At 42.7% G+C, this 25,861-nt stretch overlaps 1 non-coding gene across 1 annotated transcript; it reads right to left on the bottom strand.

Annotated features, from left to right (window-relative positions):
* Nucleotides 1-14,708: 14,708 nt before the first annotated feature.
* LOC112445775 (U6 spliceosomal RNA) lies at nucleotides 14,709-14,816 on the bottom strand. The gene has a single exon (XR_003033784.1). It is a non-coding gene; the product is annotated as a U6 spliceosomal RNA (small nuclear RNA).
* Between the last annotated feature and the right edge of the window lie 11,045 nt (nucleotides 14,817-25,861).

Here is a 25,861-nt window from a genome sequence, read left to right as displayed (position 1 = left end):
ACTTGAGATGTGTGTTTTTGTGATTAGCAGTAATCTTTTCATGTTCTGATGGTTGACTACATATTTTTTTTTTCTCAGCAAAGAACTTCCTATATATTCTGGCTCCTCCCTTACCTCTTTTTTAGCCAAACTGAGTAGCTTGCAGGATCTTAGTTCCCTTAGATCCCATTGTTCTCCAAGCAGAGATTGAACCTGTGCCCCCTGCAGTGGAAGCATGGAGTCCCAACCACTGGCCCGCCAGGTAACTCCCCTGCCCCCTTACCTTTTTGGAGCAGTCTCTGAGAACTAAGAGACTGCATCCCAGGCTCAAGTCCTCAGTGAGTTTGCCAAATAAAACATAATTTGGGGGAGTTCTCTGGCTGCCTAATGGTTAGGATTCTGCACTTTCACTGACAGGACTGGGGTTTGGTCCCTGGTTGGGGAACTGAGATGCCACAATTAGGTTTGCCTTTGTCTTCTCAGTGGACTACACACGTCTCCATTCTGTCTCTCTCTGGAGTCAGATTCACACGGGGAGACAGATTCTAATGGAAAGGTTGTTTGGTGAGCAAGAAATCAAAACAATTTTCCCTGTTAAGAGACATTAGATTTGAATGTTGGGGCTTCTCTCCTCACACGAGGGACAGCCTTGGAGATGGAGCCGTTAGTTTTGAACTTCTCTTTTTTGACCAAGCTTCTCTCTTTCCTGTTGAATGGGCTTTGCCAACATGGCCTCACTGACTCCTCTTTCCTAGGTTTCCACTCTTCTAATAAGATATATATAGCTTCTTGAGATTTGTCAGTACCTTTGACCATATTATAGAGTATGACAAAGTCTTCTAATTTACTGCCAGCAAATACAGTGTCGTAGTAGTAGCTTGTGTGTGTGTGTTGCGTAAAACTAAGAGCTAGCAATGACCCCACTCAGGATGTCACACACCAGGGGTAGTTGGCTATATTAATCAGGGAGTTTGTATCACAGCTTCTAGCTACTGCAAATGTTTCTGTTAGCCATAGCTCAATCAACAGCAGAGACTTTGCTAAGTAGGGAAATGAAGGTTAGAAATGAATTTTCACTGGTGAAATTAGTAACATGTTCGCCAGTATGATGTGTGTCAGTAATGGGCTAACAGTAGTGAAATTAATAATACCCAAGACATGTGCATTGCTTAAAATTTGTGAGTCTCTTCAACCTTGCATTTACAGGGTATGAGAACCTAGCCATCTGAAGACTGTTCCCTAAGGAGTAATACTAGAGGCCAAACCTCTAAATAGCTCTGTATCCAGCTATGAACTCTGAGGGTTCCAGTTCCCTGATCCTGGCTGCAAGGCCAACAGAATCCTGCAAGTTGATCTTTTAACCAGACAAATTGCTGGGAACATCATTGAGCTTATTATCCTGATAACTTTGGGCCTCAGGCTCTTGGTTGTTGTTAGCATCTGAATAGTGTTATTCTTTCAGTCCTGTCAGACTCTGTGAGCTCCTGGACTGTAGCCCCACAGGATCCTCTCTGTCCATGGAATTCTCCAGGCAAGAATACTGCAGTGGGTAGCCATTCCCTTCTCCAGGAGATTATTCCCCAGGATTCAATCTGGGTCTCCCACTTTGTAAGCAGACTCTTTACTGTTTAAGCCATCAGGGTGACTTTAATCACTATTAAAAAAAAAAAAAAAAGATGTCTGCCAAAATAGGAGGGCCTGGTTCCATCCCTGTGTCTTGAAAATTGCCTAGTACATTTGCTCAGTTCTCTCTGACCAACTTTCCTATCTGTCACTAACTCTCAGGGATTGCTCAAACCCATGTCCACCTCAGTGATGCTATCTAAGCATTTTCCCCAAATGTCGTCCCTTTCTCCTCCCATCTTTGATCTTTCCCGGCACCAGAAAAATCTCCAGGAAAACCCATCCACAGTTATGAGAACCTTACTGAGCAAAGACCAAGCAATCTTGCTGATTGAGCAACCTGACCTGCCCCGTGAGAAATCTCTATGCAGGTCAAGAAGCACCAGTTAGAACTTGACATTGAAAAACAGGCTGGTTGAAAATCTGGAAAGGAGTACATCAAGGCTGCATATGGTCACCCTGCTTATTTAACTTATATGTGATTATAGCATCTGAAATGCCATGCTGCATGAAGCACAAGCTGGAATCAACATTGCTGGGAGAAACATCAATAACCTCAGAAATGCCAATGACACCACCTTCATGGCTGACAGCAAAAAAGAACTAAAGAGCCTCTTGATGAAAGTGAAAGAGGAGAGTGAAAATGTTGGCTTAAAACTCAAAATTCAGAAAACAAAGATCATGGCATCCATTCCCATCACTTCATGGAAAATAGATGGGGAAACGATGGAAACAGTGACAGACTTTATTTTCATCAGCTTTAAAATCACTGTGGATGGTGACTGCAGCCATGAAATTAAGACGCTTGCTCCTTGGAAGAAAAGCTATGACCAACCAAGACAGTGTATTAAAAAGCAGAGATATTACTTGGCCAAAAAATTCTGTCCAGTTAAAGCTATGGTTTTTCCAGTACTCATGTATGGATGTGACATTTGCACTGTAAAGAAAGCTGAAGGCCGAAGAACTGAGGCTGTTGGACTGTGGTCTTGGAGAAGACGCTTGAGAGTCCCTTGGACTACAAGGAGATCCAACCAGTCCATCCTAAAGGAAATCAGTCCTGAATAGTCATTGGAAGAACTGACGCTGACACTGAAATTTCAATACTTTGGCCACCTGATGCAAAGAACTGACTTACTGGAAAAATCCCTGATGCTGGAATCGACTAAAGGTGGGAGGAGAAAGGAGACGACAGAAAATGAGATGTTTAGATAGCACCATTGATTCACAGGGCATGAGTATGAGTAAGCTCCGAGAATGGGTGACAGGGAAACCTGAAGTGCCACAGTCCACGGGGTTACAAAATAGTCGCACACGACTGAGAGAGTCAACTGAGCAGACCAAAGCCTAGCCTCAGAATTTCACATGATAAACACACAGATAGCTCTTAAGTACAACAACCCGAGAAAAAAAAAGCCTGCCTCAAAACTTCCCCTTCATAAGGTCTGTTTTTGCATACAACAATGTTAGCCTTGTTTATCTCACAAGGCCTCCAAAAATGGTGTCACTGGGCTTATATTCCTCCTCAGGCCTAACTAACCAAATCTTAAGAACAAGACAAAAGACTCAGCTTGAGGACGAGCAAGAATAAGCATAAGAATGCTTCAGTGTGCCTGTGCACATATAGATGAGGGAACATGCATTTCTAACACAGTGAGGCAGAGGGGCATCAAATGTAAGTCCGGGTCAAGAGTTTGCAGCAGATCTTTTCTCTTAAGTGGGTTAAGGCTCATTCATCAAAATACTATGTTTAAAAGAAATCTTCGATAAATTGAAATAGTAAATTGAAACTATATCACAAGCAGTGAATTCTGGTTATGCAAATATTCGCTGAGTACCCGCCCCCGAGATTCATGCCTTTCCCTGCACCAGCTCCCGGGAAGCCACCTTCCAGTCCCTTGTTCCCAGGCCTCTGACTCCATGTTTTCTTCTCCTTGAAACTCTGAGTCTGATTTCTTCTCAATAAGGATTTTTTTGACAGCTTAAGATAAAGATATATGGGCAGTGCATTTGACACAGAGAAGGTTAACTATAATGTCAAATGAAATAGAGTGCCGAACCTCCTCAGTCGTGCCCAGACTATATGCGACCCCATGGAATATAGCCCTCCAGGCTCCTCTGTCCGTGGACCGCCAGTCAACAATACTGCAGTGGGTAGCCATTCCCTTCTCCAGGAGAAGCTCCCCAGGATCGATCCTGGGAACCCGACTTTGTGAACAGACTCTTTACTGTCTCAGCCATCAGGGTGATTCTAATCACTATTAAAAAAGAAAAAAAAAAAAAAGTGACTGCCAATATAGGAGGGCCCAGTTCCATCCCTGGTTCATGAAAATTGTGCAATTCATTTGCTGAGTCTTATCTGACCAGCCTTCCTGTCTGTCACCAACACTCGTGCTTGCTCAAACTCATATCCATTCAGTTGGTGATGCCATCTAATTGCTTTTTGCAATGTGGTTGCTTTCCCCACCTGCTTTCAATCTTTCCCGGCACCACAAAATCTCTTGGATATCCCCATTCAGTATTATGGGAATCTGAGCAAAGATTCCCTTACAAGATGGAGGAGTAGAAGGTCATGCCCTCATCTTCTCCTGGGAGAAGTCCAAAATTACAACTCGGTGCTGAACAACTATCAACAAGAGAATGTTGGATCCCACCAAAGAAAGATACCCCACGTCCAAGGGCAAAAGAGAAGCCCAATCAAGATAGTAGGAGGGGTGAAATTTCGTCTAGAATCAAATCCCATACCCGCCAGTGACACTTGGAGGGCTCAAAGAAAACCTTGCACACAGCAGAGCTCAGAAACCCCACAGAGACTGAGCCAGAAATGTGTTTGAGTGTCTCCTGTGGAGGGACGGTGGGTCAGCAGTGGCCTGCCTCAGGGGCAGGGGCTCTGGGTTCAGGAACCCTGGTCACCCAGCCTGTGGCATAAGCCATCTTGAAGGAGGTCACCATTAACCCCAACCATAGAGCCACCGAACAGATGACCCACAAACTGCAGAACAATCATACCAAAGAAATTCTTGCACTGTTAAGGAAGTTCTGGGACTCACAACAGATTTACCAACCTGGGGATCTGGCAAGGGAACTGAGAACCCCCAAGGAATTTGACTGTGGAGGCCAGTGGGATTTGATTACAGAACTTACACAGGACTGGGGAAACAGACTCTTGGAGGGCACAAACAAAACCTTGTGCACACCAGGACCCGGGAGAAAGGAGCAGGGACCCCACAAGGCACTGACCCAGACTTGCCCATGGGTGTCCAGGAGTCCCTGGTGGAGGCATGGGTCGGCGGTGTACTGCTGCAGGGTTGGGGGCACTGAGTGCAGCAGTGCCTGCCTGGGACCTTTGGAAGGAGGTGGCCATTATCTTCATTACCTCCACCTTAGTTTGGGCTCAGGTCAAACAACAGGGAGGGAAGACAGCCCCACCTATCAACAGAAAATTGGATTAAGCATTTACTGAGCATGGTCCTGCCCATCAGAACAAGACCCAGTTTCCCCACAGTCAGTCTCTCCCAGCAGGAAGCTTCCATAAGCCTCTTATCCTTATCTGTCAGAGGGCAGACAGAATTAAAACCAGTGTCAAAGAAAACTTCTCAAACTGATCACATGGACTACAGCCTTGTCTAACTCAATGAAACTATGAGCCATGCCCTGTTCAGTTCAGTTCAGTCCCTGAGTTGTGTCCGACTCTTTGCGACCCCATGGACTGGAGCACGCCAGGGTCCCTGTTCATCACCAACTCCTGGAACTTGCTCAAACTCATGTACATCAAGGTGGTGATGCCATCCAACCATCTCATTCTCAGTTGTCCCCTTCTCCTCAAGCCTTCCATCTTTCCCAGCATCAGGGTCTTTTCTGATGATTCAGTTCTTCTATTTTGGCAGTCACTTTTTTTTTTTTTAAATAATGATTAGAGTCATCCTGATGGCTTATATAGTAAAGAGTCTGCTTACAAAGCGGGAGACCCAGATTTGATACTGGGGAAGCTTCCCCTGGAGAAGGGAATGGCTACCCACTTGCCTGGAGAATTCCATGGACAGAGGAGCCCTGAGGGCTATAGTACATGGGGTCGCAAATAGTCTGGGCACGACTGAGGAGGTTCAGCACTCTCTTTGATTCAACATTATAGTGAACCTTCTCTGTCTCAAATCCAGCACCCATATATCATTATCTTAAGCTGTCAACAAAATCCTTATTGAGAAGAAATCAGACTCAGAGTGTTGAGGAGGAGAAAACATGGAGTCAGAGGCCTGGGAACAAGGGACCGGAAGCTGGCTTCCTGGGAGCTGGGGCGGAGAAAGGCGTGAATCTCGGGGGCGGAGACTCAGCATTCATTTGCATAACCAGCATGCACTGCACGCAATATAGATTGAATTTACTCTTTTAATTCATCATAGATTTCTTTTGAACATAATATTTTGATGAGTGAACCTTCACGCACTTAAATGAAAAGATATGCCACAAATTCTTGACCCAGACTTACCCTTGACACTCCTCACCCTAAGTGTGTTAGGAGTGCTCTTACTCAAGGTGGGTCTTTTTGTTGGTTTCTGGCTAAGCCTCGGAAGAAATATAGGCTGTGCTGCTCATAATTTTTGGAGGCTTTGTGAAATGAACAAAGCCAATAACATTGTATACAAAAACAGACGAAAGTTTTGAAACAGGGGTTATTTTTTCTGGGGCTGTTATACGTAACAGGTTTCTATGTTTGTTTAGTGTGTTAGGTTTTCTTCTGCTCAGTTGATTGTCTCAGTCGTGTTCTCTTATTTTGTAACCCCATGGACTGCAGTCTTTTGGGTTTCCCTGTCATTCGTTCTCTGAGCTTACTCATGCCCTGCAAATCCATAGTGCTATCTAGAAATCTCATTTTCTGTCGTCTTTTTGTTTCTCCGACATTTAGTCCTTTCTAGCATCAAGGTTTTTTCCATCAAGTCAGTTTTTTGCATCAGGTGGCCAAAGTATTGGAATTTCAGTGTCAGCATCAGTTCTTCCAATCTTCTTGCAGTCGGAGGGACTCTCAAGCATCTACTCCAAGACCACAGTCCAACAGCCTCAGTTCTTTGGCTTTCAGCTTTCTTTACAGTGCAACTCTCACATCCATACATGAGGACTGGAAAAACCATAGCTTTGAGTGGACGGACCTTTCTTGGCCAGGTAATGTCTCTGCTTTTTAATACACTGTCTTGGTTGATCATAGCTTTTCTTCCAAGGAGCAAATAAGTGTCTTTTAATTTCATGGTTGAAGTCACCGTTCTCAGTCATTTTAGTGGCCAAGAAAGTAAGGTCAGTCACTGTTCCATCATTTCCCCATCTATTTGCCATGAAGCAAATTGATGCCATAATCTTCCTTTTCTGAATTTTCAGTTTTAAGCCAACTTTTTCACTCTCCTCTTTCACTTTCATCAACAGGGTCTTTAGTTCTTTGCTTTGCCATAAGGGTTATGTCATCTGCATATTTGAGGTTATTGATGCTACTCCCCTCACTGTTGATTCCAGCTTGTGCTTCATCCAGCATGGCATTTTGCATGATGTACTCTGCATTCAACTTAGATAAGAAGGGTGACAATATGCAGCCTTGAGGTACTCCTTTCCGAATTTGGAACCAGTCTGGGTTTCAATGTCCGGTTCTAACTGTTGCTTCTTGACCTGCATACAGGTTTCTCAGGGGGCAGGTCAGGTTGATTGGTCAGTAAAATTGCTTGGTCTTTGGCCAGTATGGTTCTCATAATCATGAATGCGCTTTCCAGGAGATTTTTCTGGTGCTGGGAAAGATTGAAGATGGGAAGAGAAAGGGACGACATTGGGGGAAACCATTAGATAGCATCACCAATTTGGTGGACATTTGTTTGAGCATGCCCCAGGAGTTAGTGACGGATAGGAAAGCTGGTCGGACAGAACTGAGCAAATGAACTGGACAATTTTCTTGACCCAGGGATGGAACTGGGCCCTCCTATTTTGGCACTTTTTTTGTTTTTTTTTTTGTTGTTGTTGTTGTTGTTGGTTTGTTTTTTGTTTGTTTGTTAAATAGTGACTAGAGTCACTCTGATGGCTGAGACAGTAAAGAGTCTGCTTACAAAGCGGGAGACCCAGATTCGATCCTGGGGAAGCTTCTCCTGGAGAAGGGAATGGCTACACACTGCAGTATGCTTGCCTGGAGAATTCCATGGACAGAGGAGCCTAGAGGGCTACAGTCCATGGGATCGCAAATTGTCTGGGCAGGACTGAACACACACGGTACTCTATTTCATTTGACATTATAGTGAACCTTCTGTGTGTCAAATGCAGCACTCCTACATCATTTTCTTAAGCTGTCAACAACATCCTTTATTTGACACAAATCAGACTCAGAACATCGAGGAGAAGACATGGAGTCAGGGGCCTGGGAACAAGGGGCTGGAAGCGGGCTTCACAGGAGCTGGGGCAGGGAAAGGTGCAAATCTCAGCGGCACGGATCAGCGTTCATTTGCATAACCAGAATGCAATGCACGCAATATAGTTTCTATTTATTATTTCAATTTATCATAATTTTTTTTAAATGTAGTATTTTGAAGAATGAGCCTTCATCCTCTTAGGCACAAAGATCTGCTGCAAACTCTTGACCTGGACTTACCCTTGATGCTCCTCAGCCTCACTGTGTTAGGAGTGAGCTTCACCTCATCAGTATGTTCACAGGCTCTTTATGGTATGTTTACTCTTGTCCTACTCTAACTGAGTCTTTTGTCTCACTGAGGATTCAGTGAGGTAGGCCCAAGTAGGGATAAGGCAAGCTTCCGATAATTTTTGGAGGCTTTGTGAGATAAACAAGGCCAATATTGTTGTGTGGAAGAATAGAATTTGAAACGTGGAGGGCTTTGGGCAGTTTTTCTACACCTGCAGCAGTTAAGAGTTTGATGTGTATTTATCACGTGAAATCATGTTCTTGATTTTTAGTAAGATTTTCATAATCCTAATTTTTATGACCCAGGGATGGAACTGGCTCCTCCTATATTGGTAGACAGTTTTTTTTGTTTTTTTTTTTTTAATTAGTGATTAGAGTCACCGTGGTGGCTTAGAAAGTGAAGACTCTGCTTTCAATGTGGGAGATGGAGGTTTGCTCCTGGGGAAGAATCTCCTGGATAAGGGAATGGCTACCCACTACATTATTCTTGCCTGGAGAATTCCATGGACAGTCCATGGGGTCGCAAATAGTTTGGCAGGCCTGTGCACTCAGGGCACTCTGTTTCATGTGACATTATAGTGAACCTTCTTCGTGTCAAATGCAGCGCTCCTATATCAGTTTCTTAAGCCGTCAACAAAAGCCTTTATTCGAAAGAAATCAGACGCAGAGCATTGAAGAGAACACATGGAGTCAGGGGCCTGGGAACAACAGATTGGAAGCCAGCTTCGCGGGACCTGGGCCGGGAAAGGGGCGAATCTTGGGGGCGGGGACTCAGCATTTATTTGCATAACCAGAATGCACTGCGCACAATACGTCCAATTTATTATTTCAGTTTATCGTAGATTTCTTTTAAATGTAGTTCTCGAAGAATGAGCCTTTGTCCCTTTACGTTGAAAGATCTGCTACAACCTCTTCACAGAAGTTTACCCTTTTTTTTGCTTCTCATCCTCAGTGTATTAGGAGTAAGCTCCCTCTAATGCATATGGCCCAGGCACAGTGCAGTACCCATACTCCATTTCTTGCTCCTGCTTGAACATAGTCTCTTGTGTTGAGGTGGAGACTAGGTCAAGTAGGGCCAGAAAAGGAATAATACTTCCATTACCAGACAATTTTTGGAGGTCTTGTGAGACTAAACAAGACCAATATTCTTGTGTAGGAAAGAAGAGGTTGAAAAATAAACGATTTCGGGCAGTTTTTTTAGACCCTTGAAGCTTGCTTTGTGTATCATTTCAGTTTGCGGGTTTGATTTTCAGTGAGTTTAAGGTGAAAGACGTTTAGTCGTGTCTGACTTTTTTGTGACCGCGTGCACTATGCAGTCCATGCAATGCTCCAGGCCATGATACTGGAGTGGGTTGCTGCTGCTGCTGCTAAGTTGCTTCAGTCGTGTCCAACTCTGTGTGACCCCATAGACGGCAGCCCACCAGGCCCCACCATCCCTGGGATTCTCTAGGCAAGAACACTGGAGTGGGTTGCCATTTCCTCCTCCAATGCATGAAAGTGAAAAGTGAAAGTGACGTTGCTCAGTCGTGTCCGACTCTTAGCGACCCCATGGAGTGCAGCCTACCAGGCTCCTCCGTCCATGGGATTTTCCAGTAGTCTCCCCCTTTTGCAGGGATCATCCTAACCCAGGGATGGAACGCAGGTCTCCTGCACTGTAGGCGAATTCTTTTCCAGCTGAGATACAAGGGAAACCCAATATCCATAAAGCCACAATGGGCTTTTCCAAGTGAAGACAGGATGGCCGATCAGACACAACTGAGCAAAGAAACCAGACAGATTTTTCACTACCCACGACCGGAACCCAGGCCTTGTAATACTGGCAATGGCTTTTTTTCTTTTTTCCTTCTGCTGATTAGAGTTTCCCTGGTGGCTTAGAGAGCCTGCTTTCAATGTGGTAGACCCAGGCTCAGTTCCTGGGGAAGGTTCTCCTGAAAAGAGAATGGCTACCCACTGCAGTAGTCTTGCCTGGTGAATCCCATGGACAGAGGAGCCAGACAGTTTCTGGTCAGACACAACTGAGCAACCTTCAGAGAGAGAGCCACCTGGGAAAAGGAGAACTCTTTTTGGGTGATCCCACGTTTCTGCCACAGGTGTAATTGTCTTTTGGGCTGTGCTTTGTTTTCTGTAGTGTCAGTCACTCAGTCCTGTGGGACTGTTAGCCACCCTATGGACTGTAACCTGCCAGACTCCTCTGTCCATGGAATTCTCCAGGTCAGAATACTGGCATGAGTTTCCATTCCCTTCTCCAGGGACTCTTCCTGACCCAGAGATGGAACCCAGGTCTCCTGCATTGCAGGTGAATTGTTTACCATGTGAGTCACCATTTTCTTTTCTAATCCACAGTTATTACTACTGGATTTAGTGGTAGTCAACTTTCATAGCTGCATTATTCATATAGGTTCGTTTTCTTTGTTCATAAACTTATGTAGGTAGGTGTAAACTTATGTGGTAGGTGTGTTCGTTCTCTTCTCCCCCATCCCACTCCAGGATGTAATATTTGTAAAAATCCATAGAAGGTCTCAGGCTTCCCTGGTAGCTCAGCTGGTAAAGAATCCCTCTTCCATGCAGGAGACCTAGGTTCGATTCCTGGGTTGGGAAGATCCCCTGGAGAATAGAACAGCTACCCACTCCAATATTCTGGGCTGGAGAATTCCATGCACCGTACAGTTCATGGGAGTCAGTTTAGACTCCCTATGAGGATTGCTGATCAAAGTGTATATCTAACTTTTCATTTATATAATGCCAATTTTTGCTTGTCCTCCAAAGACAGTGTACCAGTGCACACTCAACAGCATTATATTAACATTTCGAGGTTTCACATGCCCAGAAAATTTTGTTTTCAGGCTTTTAGAATTTTTGATTGTCTGGGAGGTATGCAACCCATCATTTAAAGTATTTACATATAATTTCACTGTATGGAGGAGCCATCACTTGTTCAAATCAAAATTCTGGTGTAGGGCATGTAAGAGAGTTTCCAATTTTTTATTTTATACTCAAAGCAGTGGTTGTCCAATTACTTCCTTGGACAAAATTCAAGAGTGAAAATTCTGGACTAAATGTTCCACACATTGAAAGTTTTGATCCATATTACCCACCTGTCACCTGGAAAGATTTTACAATTTTACATTCATATCTACAGTATTTGCATACCTTTACTCCCAAATGCATTTCAAAAGCAGCTTTTAAAAAAAATCTAAGTTTTGTGTATGCTTAATATTTTCTTTTTTTTTTTTTTTACATTTATTTTTTAATTGAAGGATAATTGCTTTCAGGATTTAATTTTAAAGGCCAAATGACACAGGGCTCTCAGAAGAGCAAAACCAAGAATTGCTTTTTCCCAACCCAGTGCCCACTTCCCAGAAACAACCATTTTCAATCCTTAGCAGTTTAATCTGTTTGCTTCTATAACTCATAGTATGCTTATACAGCTCTTTCTTCATTTTGTTTTAAACTGTAGCAGACAGGGTAGATGCCCACTCTGATATCAATTTTTCCTCAACCTTCAGAGATAGCTTACAATTCCTGAGCTTTCCAGGGTTCTGAAGCATTAAAATGTCCTTGTCCGCACTTGGATGCTGTTACCTGCTCTCCTGTTTTGTCAACAAGGACATATCTTTTCTTTTTATTCCTTTACTGTCATTTAGTGGGGTTTTGTGGACAGAGTAGAGATAAATGGATATATTTAATCTGCCATATTCAATCTGAAAGCTGAAGATACTGTAGATTTTATTATCATTGTAGTTATTATTATTTGGCTGCGCTAGAATCCCAGGGATGGGGAAGCCTGGTGGGCTGCCGTCTATGGGGTCCCACAGAGTCGGACACGACTGAAGCGACTTAGCAGCAGCAGCATAGGGTTTGGGAGACCTTAGTTCCCCAATCAGGGGTTGAGCCTCTGCCCCTGCAGTGGAGTCACAACCACTGGACCATCAGGGAATTCCCGTTACTTTTTGAAAACTTTGAAAATAATTAGAGTAGCATCTATGTTGGAAAGGCCTCTCCGAAAATAGGTTAACATTTGGGACACGGATGGTTGTTAAGAAACATGGAATCAGCTGAGCGCCCCCTACTGGAATATCTTGCCCAAAGCAGTCTGAGGCCTCTCATTTCCCCCGGGGCCTCTTTGTTCAGGGCCCAGCGCTTCACAATCCTGGCAGTCCACCAAAGGCATCAGGGAGTTTCTAAAAATCCTATGCCCAGGACTCCACCCTGGGCCAATTAAATTTTTCTCTCTGTGTGTGGGGATTGGGCATCAGCATTTTTAAAGCTCTTAAGTGGTTCTGGAGTGCAGAGTCACTGTTTTCTGCTAAGCAGCTCACTGGTTTAGCTTGTTTGTAACAGCATGGCAATATTTGGACCGTAATCCATCCCGTGTTCTTGTTATGCAGTTACTTTTGTGTGTTGTCTAGATTCTGAATAGTGTCTATTTTCATGCTTTAATTTCACAAGTATGTCTTCTGTTAATCTGAGTAATGAAGCACACAGCGGCATTAACATAGTATTTTCGTGCCACACTCATTTGGCAGAGGCATAGGATTTAGCCCAGTCCACATCACATTTATACTCTGCAGTAAGTCGCCATGACAGAGTGAAAACTGTCCAGTGATGTGGCCATTTTGCTGTATCTGGATTTTTGTATTGCTGGAGTACAGTAATGGTGGAGAATATTATGGTCTGAATGATTATTATCGTGATTATAACTTGGATACTTGAGTCGTAGTCACGAAAATCCTCCATTATTGTGAATCGAATCAATGTCTATATGGGGTTGCAAAGAGTGGACACACTATATCAGCTACCCACCCCACCCCGCCCCGCCCTGCCCCGAAAAGTGTTATTGAGAACAGGCTTAATTCTTAGAGGGGCTGGTTAGTCTTGCTTTAGCCTGCAAAAATATAGTCATTGCTCATCATGGTTATCAGAAAAGAACAAGATGGATCAATATTTATCATCACGACTGGAGGAGGTGAAAACCCTACAACACATTTAAAGTAAAGGACTGTATGGAGCGAATTCTCTGGTGGTTAGGATTCCGTGCTTTCAGTGTCGAGAGAGCGGGTTCAATCCCTTCTGGGGGAATTAAGATCCTACAAGCTGAGTGAAGCCAACCCAACCAAAAAAAAGATGGTGACTTGGTTATGGTGATCTTTTATAATGAAGGACAGGTTACTAAATTTGAGAAGTCTACAGTGGTCTGTCTAGTCAAGGCTGTGGTTTTTCCTGTGGTCATGTATGGATGTGAGAGTTGGACTATAAAGAAAGCTGAGCGCTGAAGAATTGATGCTTTTGAACTGTGATGTTGGAGAAGACTCTTGAGAGTCCCTTGGACTGCAAGGAGATCCAACCAGTCCATCCTAAAGGAGATAAGTCCTGGGTGTTCATTGAAAGGACTGATGCTGAAGGTGAAACTCCAGTACTTTGGCCACCTCATGCGAAGTGTTGACTCACTGGAAAAGACCCTGATGCTGGGAGGGATTGGGGGCAGGAGGAGAAGGGGACAACAGAGGATGAGATGGCTGGATGGCATCACTGACTCGCTGGACATGAGTCTGAGTGAACTCTGGGAGTTGGTGATGGACAGGGAGGCCTGGCATGCTGTGATTCATGAGGTTGCAAAGAGTAGGACATGACTGAGCGACTGAACTGAACTGAACTGACCTGACAGTGAAAGTAAAATGTGTTCTTAAAACTCAAGACTATCTCAGGGCAGTTTCAGTTCTAACAATAGGAGCTGACAGGTCCTTTATACCAGGAGAGACATTTTAGTTTTCAGGAAAAACGGTAACATTTAAACCTTAAAGAAATCAGGATGCACTGAGTAAATGCTATAAAATATTGTAGTTTAACAACTGAAATCATCAGTGGGTTTATCTAAACACATCCCTCAGTGTGAAGATCACATAACCAAAGTGATTTGTGAGAAATGCATAACTGCATGAAATTAAAGCTTCATGAATATATACATCATCTGCTATAACTTACTAGTTTTCCAAGCATCTTTGGGGGCACTGTAACATGCATTTTGTCATTTTATTTTCTTCTTATCAACATAGATGGATACTTTCATGAACTAATCATTCATGAAAATAGTCTGTCTTCTCCTAATGAAACTAATTGATTGCATTAACTATATCAAAATTTCTACCACATATTTTTTAAAACTCAAAAATAATTTGTTAAAATTGAATGCACCTAATTTCAGGGTTGAAATATGTGTACCTTTACTTTAAAATGGTGGGAAATTCTACCAGAAAGAGCAACATACCAAATAACTCACACTATAGAAGCACATGCAGAGTCCTATTTTTTAATACCTAAAGCAGTCAAGAATGCAAATAAAAAATTGCAAGTTGAAGGTAATCTTAAGGTTTTTTTTTTTTTTTTGTAAACTTTAAAAATATTCTGTGAATCCTATTCATAATATTATTTTTTAATGCTCAAAACTATAAGAAATATGGAACACTTCTCCAAATTTGTGTGTCATCCTTGTGCAGGGGCCATGCTAATCTCTGTATTATTCGAGTATTAGTATATGTGCTATTGAAGCTTCTAGCACTGTAACATTATTTTGATTGTGCAAAACCATCTTGGTTATAATGGGGCATCTGAAAGCACAATGAGTACAAATACCTACTTTATGTCCTAAAAGATAAGCTTTTTTAATTTTCAGATATGACACATTGAGACTTGTCACTTTGTGTAAGTTAGCACTTCTGCGTATAGGAGATTCTGCCACTGTGATGAGGGCATGGTAGCAGCACACAACCTCCTGAGATTGGCAAGGTCAGCTGAGGATTTGACTTACTTGCCATCAACTGCTGTAATCACAAAATAGATGGATATTGTTCATTCTTGTGTGATATTGACTCCATGCATGTAAAATAGGCTTTAAAGACTTAGTATGGTTCGATGCTCTATTTACCTTTTAAATGAGTTTTGTTATTTAGGTTTATGTGCATAAACACATCATCATCCATCCAGCCTTCACAGCTTTCAGGGTGGGCACATCAGCCCTTAGATGCTGCCTGAGAGCCTCAGAGAAAGCTCGTGAACATGTAACGTGGTTCTCACAAAGCCTCGCCTCTGTGCTTGGAAGAGCACACACTCTGAAATGTGCTATGAGAAATATCGGATTCAGCAGGATTATTCATTGTCTGTTGGGGGCCAGAGTGAGGTACTCCGCCCATGACAAAGGTCATGAGGAAGGAGGCTCGACATACGCAAAGGCGGGATCGAGCCTCAGGAGTCCCCCTGGAACTCCTCGAGCATCTACCCCCATTACCAGAGCCTGCCTACTTTACTACTTTGTGCTCTCACCTACATCTCTGACTTTACGGGGGGCTGTCCCCCACCACCTCTTTCAGAGAAGGAGTTAACCTAGAGTTCCAGTTAATAATAATTCCTGGGCGTGATAAGAGTGTTTTAACCTACAAACTCCTCTGAAGGTTCTCTAGCCTGCCTGACAGGCTTGTCCGGCCACATGTGATTGCTCACAGCCTCCCAACCGTGAGAGGCACGAGATGCTTTAAACCTTCTAAAACCAGGTTCCTTAGAAAAGTTAGAAAACTATTAGTATAAGTATAATGGGCTAATTAGAAATTGTGTTGGTGAAGGGTTTTTCATTTGTTGAGCCAATGTTTGTTGCTAAGTCTCCATATCCCCTGCCCTTACACACATTAATGAATATATAGAATTAACCTTTGATATTAATCACGTTAGACCTTAGGCTAAGTAAATTCTTTCCTTAACTAAAACCCACTACACCCTCACCCTGTAGGAATGTAACTTTATTTGGGTGGCGTCTGTTTTGAGAATAATCAGCCCTGGAGAAATAAGTGTCCTGATTGACTGACCACTGTCACAAGGAGAGGGTCGTAAATTGTCAGCAGGCCCCCCTGCCCAGAAGATGATGTAACACCCCTAAGACCTCTGCATACATTTGTGTGAAGCACCTGACTTTAATAAGTCAGGACTGCTGTCCCCACGTGACTTTTGTATAACATCTCAGTGTATAAAAACAGACTCTGGAAAATAAAGAATTGGGATCAGTTTCTCGAAATACTGGTCTCCCCATGTCGCTCTCTCTCTCACTCTGGCTGAGTCTCCATCTGGAGCGCGGAACCCACCATGCTTACTAATTATGCCTGGGCTTCTAAGATCCGACCGGGGAGGCCTCAGTGTCTCCTCTCCTTCGGGAGAACGGAAGGACGCCTGTGGCCTACGTAAGTGGTGCAAACTTCTTGTCTTGAAGTTTTATTGGTCTCCCGCGTAAACCAAGCTACTCAGCCTCTTTTCTCCACTGAATTTTCCTACTGAGCTATCCTTATTCTATTACTCTTTATATCTTTAATTAATATCTAATTGAAGCTATTGTATCCTGATCCTCGCCTATGCCGTCTCTCCTTCGAATACCCTGGATCAGCTGGGGCTGGTCCCCAGCAATTGTCCTCCTGGGAACTTGGATCCTCTTAATTTGGGCCTGTGGAAAGGGGAGTGGGCAACGGGTGACAAATGGAGGCACTTGCAACTAGAAAGTCAGTGTGAGCTGAGGATGCTACAGGAAGAGTAAAAAGCACCAGAAAGTTCTGTTGCCCTGAGCACATCAGTGCATTTGTGTAGCGCCATCAACTCCTGCATGCTCGCTCAGTTGTGTCTGACTCTGTGACCCCATGGACTGTAGCCCACGAGGCTCCTCTGCCCATGGGATGCTCCAGGCAAGAATCCTGGAGTGGGTTTCCATGCCCTCCTCTAGGGAATCTTCCCAACCCAGGGATCAAATCTGGGTTTCCTACCTCTCCTGTGTTACAAGCAAATTCTTTACCACTAAGCCACTGGAGAAGCCCGTGTATGTACTTATTAACTTTTCTCCAAAGAATTACCCCACACACTCTGATTAATAATGGGGAGCCCCCAATGTGCTCAGATTCCTCAGTCACCTTATATTCTTAAAGGTCCTGCCAAGATTGGGATCCAAGGTCATGGTTTAAAGCAGAAATCCCATTTCAGCCTGTTGGTGGCAAGGACATGACACAGAAGGGAAATGGGCAGAGTCTAGGGCTTATCTTCAGAGAAAGCTCCAGGCCCCAACAAGCATGTGCACAAGTTCTCCTAAGCCATCAGACCTCTGAGACAGGGCAGAAAAGGCCTTGGGAACGCACACATGAAATTTCAAATGATTTCTCAAAAAAACTAAAAATAAAGTTGCCATATGATCCAGCAGTCCCACTCCTGGGCATGTATCTGGACAAAAATATAATTCTAAAAGATATATGCTAGTTCATAGCAACACTACTTACAATAGCCAAGACATGGAAACAATCTGTGCTATAAGAAGCCTTCCTCAGCCATGTCTTCTGGGTTTCCTCTGGGGGAGTTGTTAAGCACAGCTGGCTTCCTTGGGGGCTTGGGGATGTACTAGATCAGTATTGTGCACCTGAAAACAGACAATGTTAATTTTTCTAATAAAAATAACTTAAGAAACAAAAGACAGATTAATAAAAAGAAAGTACACACGGTTGGGAAAACTGGACAGATACATGTAAATGAATGAAATAAGAACACCCCCTAACACCATACACAAAAATAAACTCAAAATGGATTAAAGACTTAAATGTAAGGCTGGATACTATAAAACTCTTACCCCCTCTTTACCCCCTGGTAGCCACAGGTTTATTTTCTACATCTGTGACTCTATTGCTATTTTGTATATAAGTTTATTTTTACCACACCCCCTTTTTCAGACTCCACATATAAGTGATGCCATATGGTGTTTGTCTGTCTCTGACACTTCACTCAGTATAACAATCTGCAAATCTCTCCATGTTGTGGCAGATGGCATTATTTCATTCATTTTTATAGCTGAATAATATTCCATTGTGTATATGTACCACATCTGCTTTATCCATTTCTCCATTGGTGGCCATTTAGGTTGTTTCCATGTCTTGGCTATTGTAAATAGTGCTGCAATGAACACAGGGGTGCATGTATCTTTCTGAATTATAATTTTCTCCAGATACATGCCCAGGAGTGGGATTGCTGGATCATATGGTAGCTCTATTTTTAGTTTTTTAAGGAACCTCCATACCTCATGTGAAGAGTTGACTCATTGGAAAAGACTCTGATGCTGGGAGGGATTGGGGGCAGGAGGAGAAGGGGTCGACAGAGGATGAGATGGCTGGATGGCATCACTGACTCGATGGACGTGAGTCTGAGTGAACTCTGAGAGTTGGTGACGGATAGGGAGGCCTGGCGTGCTGTGATTCATGGGGTCACAAAGAGTCGGACACGACTGAGCAACTGAACTGAACTGATACTGTTCTCCATAGTGGCTGTACCAGTTTATGTTCCCACTGACAGTGTAGTAGGGTTCGCTTTTCTCCATACCCTCTCTTATTGTTTGTAGACTTTTTGATGATGGCCATTCTGACTGGTGTGAGGTGATACTTCATTGTAGTTTTGATTTGCATTTCTCTCATAATTAGTAATACTGACCATCTTTTCATGTGCTTTGTAGCCATCTGAATGTCTTCTTTGAAGAAGTGTCTACTTAGATCTCCCACCCACTTTTTGATTGGGGTGTTTGTATTCTTGATATTGAGCTACATGAGCTGTTTATGTATTTTAGAGATTAATCCCTTGTCAATTCCTGCCCTATCCATCAGGATGTCTCACGGAGCTTAGGACATCCAAAACTGAACTCTTGGTCAGCTCTCCAAAACTCATTTCCTGCTTATCATCCATTCCCCCTGTTTCAGGAGTGTCCAGACTGATTAGTGTTGAAAACCTGGGTGTTGCTCCTGACCACTCGCTCTTCCTCCCCACTTATGTGCAGTCAGGTGCTAAGTCCTACTCCAGACCGTGTGTCAAGTCCGTCTCCTTCTCTCCCTCCTGCCTTCCACCATCCAGCCCTATAACCATCCTCTCTCACCAGAACCCCCACCACCCCCCTGCCAAGAGCTTCCCCTAGCTTCTTCTTTTGTCCCCTCTAGTCCATGTCTTAGAGTTTTCTCCTTGAGAATAAATTAGGTCAGGTCAGCTCTCTCCTTAAAACCTCCCAGCAACTCTCCATTGGATTAAGAATAAGTGAGAGAAATAGAAGAAGCAGTGAAGAGTTCCAAGTTTTGTATACTCCTGGCATGGGAAATTTGAAGATGCATCAACACACACTGGGATACACTTGATAGCTTGAGCATTTTGGATTGGGTTCTCAGATGCCTACACGTCCAGGAAAGAGAGATGTTTGGGGGGCATCCCTGGGCCTGCAGGACTTGGACTCTGTATGTCAAAAATGGATGGGAGCCCAAAATTTATTTTAATTAGTTGGGTACTATGGACTTGTCGTGCTGGAAGGTATGATAAAAACAGGAGAAAGCAAAAACAAATCTCTTCTGGCTAGACCTTGTTGTCCGTATTTAGAAAACACTTCATTTCTTTCGTTTGGCAATATTTAAATGTAAAAACATCAGCAAAAAAGTTTTAACTTCTCAATTTGTCTTGGAGAATATCATAAAGTTTCCTGGAACCTGACCATAAACAGGCATACTAACAATTCTGGCAAAGTGTATTTGCACAGAAAATGAGAAATCCCATGAAGAAACACTATATGACTTACACAATCTCTGGAATGTTTTAAAAAACATTAACTTCAGCTGTGGAGATGGCGATTTGTGATTAATCTGATCAATGTAGACAGCAAGCTGTAATGCGTGAAAGGAGCTCTGGGCAATTCAGCATGTAGCTCAGACAGCCACAGCTCAGGGCCTCCTCCCCACAGAGACTGTTCACCTACAGAGCCACTTCCCTGCCCTCAGGACTGGGTGCCTTGAGCCTTCTATATGTCCAGTGTTGTTTAGGAAGAGAGATCAAAGGCAGAGCGCACAGCACACATGCACAAGCAGCTGTCTAGCCTGGTCAGACTTCCCAGGGTGGCAGCGAATGTTGGTGGGATCCTTTCAGTCCAAGACCAAGAATTCTCTTTCTAGCTTTGTCTTTCTCTTTCAGGAACTCCTTTTTTATTGATCACCCCACGTTTACCAGGTTCCATAGAGTTGGGTTAATCCAGCCAAATGCATATGAGCTCATGATACTCAGATGTCTCTTAAATTCAGGACTAAGAATGCCTTAACCATGCATTCTTGATCTCCCAGCATGCACTGTGCCAATTTTCTACATTACAAAAAATGCTTTGCTAAATATGAAACTAAATGCAAATCACACTGATAGCTTTCTAAGTTTTTGTTTCTTGTTTCAGTGGATTCACACAGGAGGAAAATATCATGTGTACTAGACTTTAGGAAAAGAAATGGTCTTGGAATATTACTCTCTTCATCAAGGTGGGCTAACTTTATGTGTCAAACCATCCCAAAATCAGAGTGGCTGAACACAGTAGAAGTTCATTTCTTTGCCTGCCTTCATTTCCAACACACATTTGAGAGAGTCTGCTACGTGCTTTCACATGGGACCAGGTTCCATCCATCTTGAGGTGCCATCTTTGGCCAGGGCCCCAGTGTCCTCTATATGGGCTGATGGAAACGGAGTCGAGGATCCCACAGGAGGCTTTGTGCACAGGCTTGGAGACGGTCTACCCCCATTCTGTTGGCCAAAACCAGTCATGTCGCCCCACCTAACCAGCAGGCTGGCTGGGAAGTATAGTGTAGCTTTGTGCCCAGAAGACACAGAAATGGATTTACTGAGCACTTAGCCTTCTCTAAGCATCTAAATGCAGAGTTCCAAAGAAGAGCAAGAAGAGATAAGAAAGCCTTCCTCAGCGATCAATGCAAAGAAATAGAGGAAAGCAACAGAATGGGAAAGACTAGAGATCTCTTCAAGAAAATTAGAGATACCAAGGGGACATTTCATGCGAAGATGGGCTCGATAAAGGACAAAAATGGTATGGACCTAACAGAAGCAGAAGATATTAAGAAGAAGTGGCAAGAATACACAGAAGAACTGTACAAAAAAGATCTTCACGACCCAGACAATCACAATGGTATGATCACTCACCTAGAGCCAGACATCCTGGAATGTGAAGTCAAGTGGGCCTTAGAAAGCATCACTATGAACAAAGCTAGTGGAGGTGATGGAATTCCAGTGGAGCTATTTCAAATCCTGAAAGATGATGCTGTGAAAGTGCTGCACTCAATGTGCCAGCAAATTTAGAAAACTCAGCAGTGGCCACAGGACTGGAAAAGGTCAGTTTTCATTCCAATCCTAAAGAAAGGCAATGCCAAAGAATGCTCAAACTACCACACAATTGCATTCATCTCACACGCTAGTAAAGTAATGCTCAAAATTCTCCAAGCCAGGCTTCAGCAATACATGAACCATGAACTTCCTGCTGTTCAAGCTGGTTTTAGAAAAGGCAGAGGAACCAGAGATCCAATTGCCAACATCTTCTAGATCATAGAAAAGACAAGAGAATTCCAGAAAAACATCTATTTCTGTTTTGTTGACTATGCCAAAGCCTTTGACTGTGTGGATCACAAGAAACTGTGGAAAATTCTGAAAGAGATGGGAATACCAGAGCACCTGACCTGCCTCTTGAGAAATCTGTATGTAGGTCAGGAAGCAACAGTTAGAACTGGACATGGAACAACAGACTGGTTCCAAATAGGAAAAGGAGTACGTCAAGGATGTATATTATCACCCTGCTTATTTAACTTATATGCAGAGTACATCATGAGAAACGCTGGACTGGAAGAAACACAAGCTGGAATCAAGATTGCCGGGAGAAATATCAATAACCTCAGATATGCAGATGACACCACCCTTATGGCAGAAGGTGAAGAGGAACTAAAAAGCCTCTTGATGAAAGTGAAAGTGGAGAGTGAAAATGTTGGCTTAAAGCTCAACATTCAGAAAACGAAGATCATGGCATCTGGTCCCGTCACTTCATGGGAAATGGATGGGGAAACAGTGGAAAGAGTGTCAGACTTTATTTTTGGGGGGCTCCTAAATCACTGCAGATGGTGACTGCAGCCATGAAATTAAAAGACGCTTACTCCTTGGAAGGAAAGTTATGTCCAACCTAGATAGCATATTCAAAAGCAGAGACATTACTTTGCCAACAAAGGTCCATCTAGTCAAGGCTATGGTTTTTCCTGTGATCATGTATGGATGTGAGAGTTGGACTGTGAAGAAGGCTGAGCACTGAAGAATTGATGCTTTTGAACTGTGGTGTTGGAGAAGACTCTTGAGAGTCCCTTGGACTGCAAGGAGATCCAGCCAGTCCATTCGGAAGATCAGCCTTGGGATTTCTTCGGAGGGAATGATGCTGAAGCTGAAACTCCAGTACTTTGGCCACCTCATGCAAAGAGTTAACTCATTGGAAAAGACTCTGATGCTGGGAGGGATTGGGGGCAGGAGGAGAAGGGGACGACAGAGAATGAGATGGCTGGATGGTATCGCTGATTCGATGGACGTGAGTCTGAGTGAACTCCAGGAGTTGGTGATGGACAGGGAGGCCTGGCGTGCTGCGATTCATGGGGTCGCGAAGAGTCAGACACAACTGAGCGACTGAACTGAACTGAACTAGCCTTCTCTTCCATGATCGTTAAACTGTAACATATGATATACAGATATTTGGACATTTTTAACTTCTAAAATAATAGTTTCATATGGTTTCACCTAATAGTTTTTATTTCTTATCCAGAGTACTCACAACTAGATATTTAAAGAGTGGTCAAATTAGTGGTGGGAAAGTTAGTGATTGGGCCTGGAATTAGTGCAAAAGGCAGGTAGGAGACGATGCTGGGAAAGTAATCTGAATTACTTACTAACATTTACTTGCGGTGTCCTTTGAGAACTATGAAGTTAAAGAAACAAAAAGTTAAAGCTTTTTTATTTTTAAGCAGTTTTTAGAAAGATGTTATAAGATAGTGTGTCCCACTGTTATCATTAATACTGTGCTTGCCTGTGGTAGATTCTCTCTTCCCCTCAATAATATTGTTTCAGCTTAATCAGAAACACTTTAAATAATTTTCTTTTTATCCATAATTTTAAATAGCTGCCATATGTGAATTAAAAAAAGTATCAAGCATAGAATGCAGAACTTGATTCTTGGTGTAATAAATAAATTTCCTCCAGCATCTACAAATCAGAAAGTAATTATTAGCCATTCTATCCACTAGTGATTTCCCTCTTTTAAACTGTTTTCCCACTTTCCTGACCAGATGTGAATCTGATGATTAAACCAGTAAAATCCCATTTGCGGCTATCCCTTTGAAGCTGTTTCTCAAAACTGGGTGACTACATGGACTGCACACTCATTAATTACAAGGCACGTCGCTCATTTATGGACTCCCATGGTTCTCTGATGGCTTTTTCTACAGAGTTCTTTCAAGGTGCTTGCTCTCCTATAGGAAATATACACAGAACGTGTCTCTGCATCCATAGAGCAGCTGGAGACCAAAGCGATGTTTTATGATTTGTGTAGTTGCCTGAACATCCAGAATCCATTGTTTATTTCTCAGTCATGAGTTGAGTCTTAGTTGTTCTTTTCATGTTTTAAAAAAAGTAAGAAGGCTAGATGTAATGTCGAATTTATGATGTCTTCCAACAGAGCTGTAATACTAAAATGTATTTGTGACCCGGGAAGGAATCCCTGATAGTGGATAAGAAATCTGACTTCCTTAACAAGTTTTTGATGGCTTAAGTATTCATCATTAACATTTTGGAGAGTTTTACAAGTGATACTTTTGGTACAGTGTCAAAAATGATGTCTTGGAAGGAATTAATACACCTCAGATTTCTCAGTTTCACCTTTTCACCTAAAGGCAAACATGTGAAAGCAATAAAACTCGAGAAAGCAGATTTCTCTGTAAAGTGCTGTTAATGTACAAACAGTATATGAATTTTACCTTCTGGTAACTTTCTTCTCTTAGTTAACACCAGGCAGTATTCTGCACAATCAAAACTAATTGACTTTGACAAATACATATGAAATGGGTTTGACTACCTGTACCAGGAACCCTGGGCTTTTTCACCAAAGTTTCTAAGTAAGCTTTTTTTTTTTTTTTCTTAAATCATATTTCAACATTTCAATTTGGTTCTTTTTAATTTCACATCTCACAGTTTCAGTAATCTTTTTTTGTATAATTATCATAAAACATGTTAATTTCAGATGTACAACACAGTGATTCAATACTTGTATATACTGCAAAATGATCATGACAATAAGTCTAGTTACCATCTCTAAACCATACATAGTTACAGCATTTTTTTCCTTGTGATGGCAACTTTTAAGATTTACTATCTTAGCAACTTTAAAATATGCATTACAGTATTATTAACAATGGGGCTTTCCTGGTGGCTCAGTAGTAAAGATCTGCCTGCCACTGCAGGAGACTCGAGTTCAATCCCTGGGTGGGGAAGATCTTCTGGAGGAGGGCATGGCAACCCACTCCAGTATTCTTGCCTGGGAATCCCATGGACAGAGGAGCCTGGCGGGCTACAGTCCGTGGGGTCACAAAGGGTCAGACACGACTTAGCAATTGAGCATGAGCACGCACAATTAACTATAATGGCCATGCTATATGTTACATCCCCAGGACTCATTTGTTGTATAACTGGAAGTTTGTGCCTTTTGATCCCCTTTACCTGTTTTGTGGCCCCTGCCAGCAATCGCAGGTCTCTTCTCTGTATCTTTGAGCTTGGGGTGGCTTTTTGGTCTGTTTTTTAGATTCCACATTTAGGTATATATAAGTGAGGTCATACAGAATCTGTCTTTCAGGTAGCATAATGCCCTCAAGGTCCATCAGTGTTGCTGAAATGGCAAGATTTCATTCTTTAGCATGGCTGAATAATATTCCATTGTATATACATACCACTTTTTTTTCCCCATCCATTCACTCACTGATAGACACTTAGGTTGTTTCCATATATTGGCTATTGTAAATAATGCTGCAGTGAACATAGGGGAGCATATAGATTTTCTTTGGATAAATACCCAGAAATGTAACTGCTAGGTTGTATGGTTGTTTTGTTTTGTTTTAAAGTTTTGAGGAGCCTCCACGCTGTTTTCCAGAGTGGCTGTACCAATATTTATTCCCAACAACAGTGTAGGACGGTTCCTGTTCTTCATATCCTCACTGACACTAGTTTTTTGTTGTCTTTTGATGATAGCCATTTTGGCAGGTGTAAGGTGATGCCTCATTGTGGTTTTGATTTGCATTTTCCTGATGAGTAGTTGATGTTGAGCACCTTTTCGTATGTGCGTTGGCCATCTGAATGTCTTTCTTTGAAAAAATGTCACTTCACATTTTCTACCCATTTAAAAATCAGAGTGGTTTATTTTTTTTTTTTGAAATGAGTTGTTTGAGTTGCATTTATATTATATTTTATATTTGGGTATTAGTCCCTTTCAGATACATGACTTGCAAATATTGTCTTCCATTTGGTAGGTTGCCTTTTCATTCTGTTGGTTTCCTTTGCTGTGCAGAGCTTTTTAGTTTGAAGTAGTTCCTACTTGTTTGCTTTTGCTTTTCTTGCCTTTGCTTTTGGTGTAATGTTTCAATAATCTTACTGGCGCCTGTTGAGTTCACCTCACTTCTATGGAAGCTGCTTTGTGTCTTGCAAAATCCTTGCTATTTCCAACTGCAGGAA

The sequence above is a fragment of the Bos taurus genome, unplaced genomic scaffold (genome assembly GCF_002263795.3).
Source record: "Bos taurus isolate L1 Dominette 01449 registration number 42190680 breed Hereford unplaced genomic scaffold, ARS-UCD2.0 Leftover_ScbfJmS_855, whole genome shotgun sequence".
Lineage (NCBI taxonomy): Eukaryota > Metazoa > Chordata > Mammalia > Artiodactyla > Bovidae > Bos > Bos taurus.
The sequence above is the reverse complement of the archived record's forward strand: the minus strand, read 5'-3'. Positions and strand labels throughout refer to the sequence as shown.